This window comes from Sander vitreus, chromosome 7 (assembly GCF_031162955.1).
Source record: "Sander vitreus isolate 19-12246 chromosome 7, sanVit1, whole genome shotgun sequence".
NCBI lineage: Eukaryota > Metazoa > Chordata > Actinopteri > Perciformes > Percidae > Sander > Sander vitreus.
The window spans coordinates 17,800,864-17,808,540 of NC_135861.1; the positions used below are offsets into that span (position 1 = coordinate 17,800,864).

The 7,677-nt window shown below is 37.1% G+C and overlaps 1 long non-coding RNA gene across 1 annotated transcript; it reads left to right on the forward strand.

Moving 5' to 3' along the window:
* The first annotated feature begins 495 nt into the window (after positions 1–495).
* Positions 496–2,069, forward strand: LOC144520302 (uncharacterized). The gene is made up of 4 exons (XR_013502202.1): positions 496–581; positions 831–887; positions 1,207–1,349; positions 1,502–2,069. It is a non-coding gene; the product is annotated as an uncharacterized LOC144520302 (long non-coding RNA).
* Positions 2,070–7,677: the final 5,608 nt, after the last annotated feature.

Here is a 7,677-nt window from a genome sequence, read left to right on the forward strand (position 1 = left end):
TCTTTCAAAACTATAAGTACTATACTTACTATTTTACCGTAGTGCAGTTTCACAGTAGACCTTTTTTAACCAGTGGGTGTGTGACGTGATTTGGGGAACATGATCGCTATGGGATTATTTTTGTGACTTTAACTGCAAGCAAAACTTCTTAAGTATCAAACAAAAATCACTAACTCAAGCAAACAAAAAGTCACCTCAAAGGTAAAACTTAAAACTTGCAAACAAAACATTTGTGTAGTTGTAAACTATTGGTCTTTTATTTGTTTGATATTGTCATTTTGTTTACAGTTCCCTCGGCTTTTTTCTCAATGATCAGTCTTTTGCTCTCTCCATCACGTTTGCAGTTTTGCTCCCAGCTTTCTCGTTTGCGCTTCCCAAGTCTTTGTTTGCGCTTCTGACACCAACATCTCGCGTGGGCGGGTCTTACAGGGGTGCGTCCCCATTGGCTAATTCGTTTTCAGATCAGTTTGAGTGACAGCTCAGTGTCTGCCGGCCCCCTGACGTTTCAGTGCAACTAACGTTAGAGATTTTGGAGGACACACAAAACACTCTACAGCGGATTCCTACAAGATTAATAAAGTGTAAGTATTGATCATATATATTGTCTGTGATCTACGTTGCAAGCATGGTTACTAGACTTTGTTGTTTCGTTGTGTTAAGTTACTAGCTAGCTAGTAAAGCTATTTAACTTAGCATTTAACGTTAGCTAACTGCTAACGTTAGTTGAAACTTGTAGCTATGTTAGGCTACTGAGCTAATTTGCCATGGGAATCATGAAGTCTTAGTGCCTTACTCAAGGAGCTGTATTAATTATCGTCTTCTCTCTGTAGAACAATGACACATTGTGGGACGTGCAAGACCCGAGCAGAGCTACGATGTTGTCCCAGGTAACGTTAGCTAGGTCAGTAACGTAGCTATATCTGATAATACACAATGTTAGGGTATTGGTTAAGTTGTACAATGTAGAAGCTGTGAATATAATGTATTCTATCTAAGATTGACACATACATTAGATAATGTTACATCTGTACACACTGTTTCTTCTTGTATTGTATTGCTGCAAGATGGCAGATAACTGACATATTTTTTGTATATTTTAACGCTGTAAATTTCAAAAATATTTAGAATGAATGCATATTGTTACTACTATCCAAACAATGTACTTTAACTAACACACTTTGCTAAGTGATCATTATTGTTTTTTAGTGATGTGCATGGCAGATGAAGCTCGGGTCCTGGTGGCTGCCCTGGACCACCTTGGCAGATTACCCAAGGGAAAAGCAGATGGATAATTTGAGTAAATTCAACATGAAGTCATATTGTACTTTACACATGTAGTCAACATGGAGGTAGGAATCTAGAAAGTGTGATCAATAATATTCCAGAAATAAGTGTTCCAGTAGTGATTATGAAAGCTAGAAAAATGTTCCTAGAGTGCAAAGGCTTTATTAAAATTATTTATTATTGAGCTAAATTCAAACCCTTTTTATAATCTAATAAGGTACTTCAAGCTTTACAATAAGAAGTCAAGGAAGTGAAAAGACTACAGCCACATCCCAGCCCTGTAAAGAGCTGTCCTGCAGAAAAGGCTGTCATCCAGACTGGAGCGGTGGGCCATCATTGAGCTCAGGAGACCAGATGATCCCAGGCGTCCAGGAGTTGTGTGTGATATCCCTGCACCACACTCAGAAGTGTTGTTGCAGGCACAAGTCAGCAGAGAAATACAGCTTGCCTTAGGTGAAACTGAATATTTGAAATATATACATAACCCAATTACTCAGTATGTTTGTGTATTGTTGGTGATGAAAAACTGATCTTGACCTGTGATGTACTGCAAATAATGACTGACACCGAGTTCCAGCTTCTTCTACCACCGGTGCCCCAGCAAAATACGTTCAAATATCCATTATGTACGTGAAGTTTTATATTGGACTAAAAATAAAGCATTATAGTAGTCTCAACCTTATGTCCTGTATTATATAATGAACCAAACAGACAAGGGTGAATGTAAAAAAGTGTTTTAATAAAACAATGTAAACACAAATTAAATTACACGACAGTATACTGTAGTAGGATATATTGACATACAATGGACTTAGAAACTATAAGTACACAAACGAAAATAAACTAAGAAAAAGGTTGTTGTAAGTGTTAATTGAGTATCTCAGTAAAATATGATCAATACATACTCCCCCACCTGTTTGAAGCCTTAGCACACGTAGTGTTTCCTCCACAGAGAGACTGAAGGCTCCTCTCCCTCTGCTACGACCATGTCCTCTTGGTTGGACTGCCTGATGTGAACTGTGATAGAAAATTTCATAACAGTTCCTTACACAAATCAAATGATAACAAAGTTCTTATTGATAACTGCGGCTTCTAAGATTGGGTGATTTACAATTAAAATAACGTGCTTTTAAGTAGCCATTAGCAACAGGCTTTAAAAACACTATGAACACTTTCATTATGCTGACCTGCTTGCAAATGCCCCAGAATACATGTAATTAGAGTTAGGATAGCCAGTTTTGTCATAACTAGGAAAGTACAGATGAACATTCTGTCATTCTTGTTGTCTTGTAATGTCATCCTCTTGGCTGTAAATGTAGCTATCATTACTGAGTTTGTTTTTATGCTATGCTATAATAATGCACATAACTATAAAGATGAACATAGCTACAAGTTTCAGACTGCTAACGTTAAATGCTAAGTTAAACAGCTTTACTAGCTAGCTAGTAACTGAACACAACGAAACAACAAAGTCTAGTAACCATGCTTGCAACGTAGATCACAGACAATATATATGATCAATACTTACACTTTATTAATATTGTAGGAATCTGCTGTAGAGTGTTTTGTGTGTCCTCCAAAATCTCTAACGTTAGCTGCACTACGCCCACGCGAGATGTTTGTGTCAGAAGCGCAAACAAAGACTTGGGAAGCGCAAACGAGAAACTGCAAACGTGATGGAGAGAGCAAAAGACTGATCATTGAGAAAAAAGCCGAGGGAACTGTAAACAAAATGACAATATCAAACAAATAAAAGACCAATAGTTTACAACTACACAAATGTTTTGTTTGCAAGTTTTAAGTTTTACCTTTGAGGTGATTTTTTTGCTTGAGTTAGTGATTTTTGTTTGATACTTGAGAAGTTTTGTTTGGAATTAAAGTCACAAAAATAATCCCATAGATCGGAAGCTACAGTTTTTTGTTCTGTGAACCCACCCTATTAACCACAAACATCACAGCGACATCCTTTTCTCCTGCTGAAAGATGCTCTCTAGGCATGCAAATAGAATGAACTAAATCCCCACTGAAACTCATACATATACACATTTTAAAATAATCTGAATGTGTATACATATTTCAAGTAGTCATTAAAAAAAAGTAAGTTCTGAAGTTTTCATGCCCTCTGTGGTAAAGTATGACTTCCTGTAAGTCGGAGATGTTACGTGTCAACACTTCTCTGTTTCTGTCAAAGGCCTGGCTTCTACCGTATAAGTACTGTGTTTCTAACAAAGCTAAGGAAGTACACCTCAAAACTGATTGATACTAATCACCTTGTTGCTAGATTTACCGACATTCACTCTTCCTGTACATTTTGTAAACAGAATAATGAAACAATATCTCGCCTTTTTTTGATTGTGAAATTTCCAAAAGATTTTGGACAGATTTGGAGTCTTACTTTTTTGAACCCACCAACTTTATCTACTCCTTTAATCTTAAAGATATCATCTGTTTCTACGATAATTCAGGTAATGGTGCTCTTGAATATCTAATTAATTTTGTTATTCTGTATGCAAAATTCTATATTCACAAGCAGAAATTTTCTAACTCATCTCCTAATTTTGTACCTTTTCTCATAGAATTTAAATCTCTACTGAAGTCTCTTAGATCGTTGGATAACAAAAAAAAGTATTAACATTGTGGAAACTGTAGAGCTTTTTCCCCCTGAAACCTCTGACTGACTGTACATTTATGTGTTCTTGTACTTTTTTATATTTTTATGTTATTTCTCGTTTGTATTGCCTCGTATGTTTCTATTTATTTATTTACTTTTTTATTTTCATAAGTTTGTGCACTTGTTCACGTGCTATTATTGCTTACCTAATTTTATTACCTTATTTTTTGTAAACTGCATTTTGTCAATAAAAAAAAAGAAAAAAGAAAAAAGTTTTGTCTCACCCTACTCACCATAAGGTGTCAGTATAACACAGAAAATCAAATCTCAGTCATGCCTCTGCTCTGACCCTGGGCACCCTGCATGCTGTATCTCTGGCTAAACACATTCAAAAAGATTAATACAAACCTTATCCTGCTGACATGCTACTCTGACAATTAATGGATAAATCACCTGTTTCCTACACTCCACAATGTATGTAAAATAAGCAGTAAGACCGTTTGGTAATACGTATGTTGAATACTTGTACATAATACATACAATCTGAGATCAATTAGTTGGCTAAGTTGGTGCCACCTGTGCAGACAGAGACTGAAAAGAGTTTATTTTGTTATGGCCCTTTGTCTTGGAATGACCTGCAGGCAACAGTTAAACTAGACTCCCTCATCTCTGTAATAACATTTTTATCACAAATTGTTCCTGCACCAATGCACACCATTTTTTTCATCTCTTGATGTCATTGTGTCTGTATATGTTTACTGTGTATGTACTGTCTATGTATACTGTGTGTACATGTAACCTTTCCTGTTCATGCGATATCATTTGTAATGTTTTGGCATGCTTGTTGTCTTCTTGGCCAGGTCACCATTGAAAAAATAAATAAATGTTTATCTCAATTGTTTTTTTATCTAGTTAAATAAAGGTTAAATAATATGAGTACATAAACTTTATATGTGTCATTTTCAGTCCAAGGACAGAATTTAGATGCTTCAGACATGAGTTTTGTGTAAAAGACACACTAACAAAGCAAGTAGTGGAACAAATCCATGGGCTGAACACTGGCAGGTAAGGACACATCTTGTTGGAATGGAACAGACAACCACATGGACGGTAAATAAGGGATTAATAAAGAATTTAAAGCTGATTATAGCTGCCATCTTTTGTGAAGGAACAAGCTAGAAACATTTTAATGCCTCATTTTAAACTGGTGTAATACAGTGGAGTATTCATTTAAAGGGGCCAGTTAACCTGAAATGCACAAAAAACATGATGTAGCCACTGGTGGCATCACAAATTATTTTACCTCTATTATTTCTTTGGTAGAATGATACACACAATGCTGTAGATTTGTTCTAATGTTTTTGTCAACGATTTTAACAAAACAAACAAAAATTCCACTCCATCTCAAAACCTCAGCAGATAAATCCCAAACTGCAGTATATGCATGGTTGGATACCATTTTGTTTGTAATTTGGACAAACCAACTATCTAATCACAATGCCACCTTGCCACAGATCTGCCTATATACCACTATACTATAATGACAAAAAATTGCTAGCAAATTATGCAAGTAATGTGTGAAATTTGTGTAGAAATCCACATATGTAATAAAATACAATATTTATTAATCATCCATACAGTCGTGTTTGAAGGATCACTGTTTTATTGAGTAGTGTGTATATATATATATATATACATACAGTATATACTGTAACAAACAGCACATGGACACAGGCAGAGAAAAAAAACATTGTAAATATAGCCTTACGTACATGTCACCAACTAAAATAGCATAATTTGGCAAAATTTCTTTCCTGCATATTGGAAGGAGTGAGTGAGTCAGGATTGGTATGCGTGGAAATAGATAGAAATAATAGAATGGAGATGTTGGTTTGTTGTTCTGTCCCTTTCTTCATTATGTACACACTGCTGCTCAGACAGCAACGACTTTTTCTCTCACCTCCTCAAACACTGGAAAAAAATAAGAGACACACAGAAAGGGTTAGATGGATTTATTACACACACACACACACACACACACACACACACACACACACACACACACACACACACACACACACACACACACACACACACACACACACACACACACACACCTTAAAACACAAGACCTGGACTTCTGATGGTCCTTTAAAGGCACTGGTGGAAAGATAATTAAAGCAACAAGAAAGTTAAATGGGGTCATGGGGTGTTAAGGATCACTTCAGTCAGGAATGTGCTCGGAGAAAGTGTGTGTGTGGATTTTTTTGAGGTTTTGTATTGTGTGTGTGCGTGTGTGTGTGTGTGTGTGTGTGTGTGTGTGTGTGTGTGTGTGTTAGTTAGAGACAGAGATCCACTGCGTATTTTCCATTGAGGATTATCTGGCTCGCTTTCTGCCCTCTTAGCCCATTCTACCTTCTTCACACAGCACTCCACTCTGCCTGTTGACTCGTGGTAATGTGAGGAGTTCGGCTGTGTCAAATCATCTGGAGTAACTTTTAGAAGCTGTGGAGTGCCGCGCTGACATCATCCCTAATCCCCATCTAAAGGCACTCCCTGCCTAATCCCTAGTTTTCCCCTTGAGGGGTCCTCCCATGTGTGGCTGTGCCTTATGGGACTGTATCCCGATATTCTATACAGACCCACAAGCATAGTCACATCATCTATACGGCACAGTTACACCTAGCATGAAAAAAGCGTCTTTGGTAATGTGATCACAAGTGGGACAGCTGTAAATACAGTTGTGAATGCACCCAAACACGGCGAGGATGCATTAAGATGTGATCACTCGAGCCACACTGGGGGGTGGTCAGGCAGGCATGTGGCCTCATTTTCAGTATAGTGTGAACACACACACACACACACACACACACACACACACACACACACACACACGTGTCCCTGACCGAAATGAAGGTCAGCTTTGTAGTGTGCATGTAACAACTGCATCCAGTTTATTTGCTCATGTCGAACAACTAAGACGAGGAATTGAGGCCCTATATTTAAGGTTAAGTACCCAAATGACACCACAATCTTCCTCTAAGTGTACACCTGAGTGCATAATGTTAAGTATTTTCTGTTTGAAACCGTCAACTAGATATAAACACAATCTGGGGGTACTCCATCAGCAATTGTGTGTTTACATGTACTTCAAAGTACTGTACGTATAAGTTGGGGATATTCTACATGTAGCTTATCGTCAACAAAACTAGAAGTATTGCCTGAGTAGCAAAGCCTGATATATGTTATTCCTCTGTGTCATAGATCTCCATTGTCCAAAAACTATTAAAAACACCTCAGTGAGCCACAACGTTGCACTGGGAGACATGTTTCTTCATTACCATGATCACTAATATGATATGAGGGAAATTTGTCTTGGACTCAAATGCTGCACACATATAGATGCCTCGATAGTTGTAATAATATATGCCTCCATAGTTAATTAATAAGTAATAATAAAAGAACAGACAACACTAGCCTGAACTAGCTCGCAGGGGTCACACCATTTATTCAACACTGGACAGGTTTTTTTGAGAACCTACAGTTGCCAATTTTGGTATGAGAATAACCATCACATATAAATGTGATGGAAGTAGGATAGACATTTAAATAATGACCAAATTGCATTCACACTGTCGTCATAGACTAATCACAGTAGAAGGCAGCACATATAAACATGCTATTTAACTCATTGTCTTCATTTAATTAATGTTCCTTTTAATGGGGTGTAGGCCATGCAGATTCTAGTCAAGACCAATTTATACTAAGATGGTGTTCAGTAA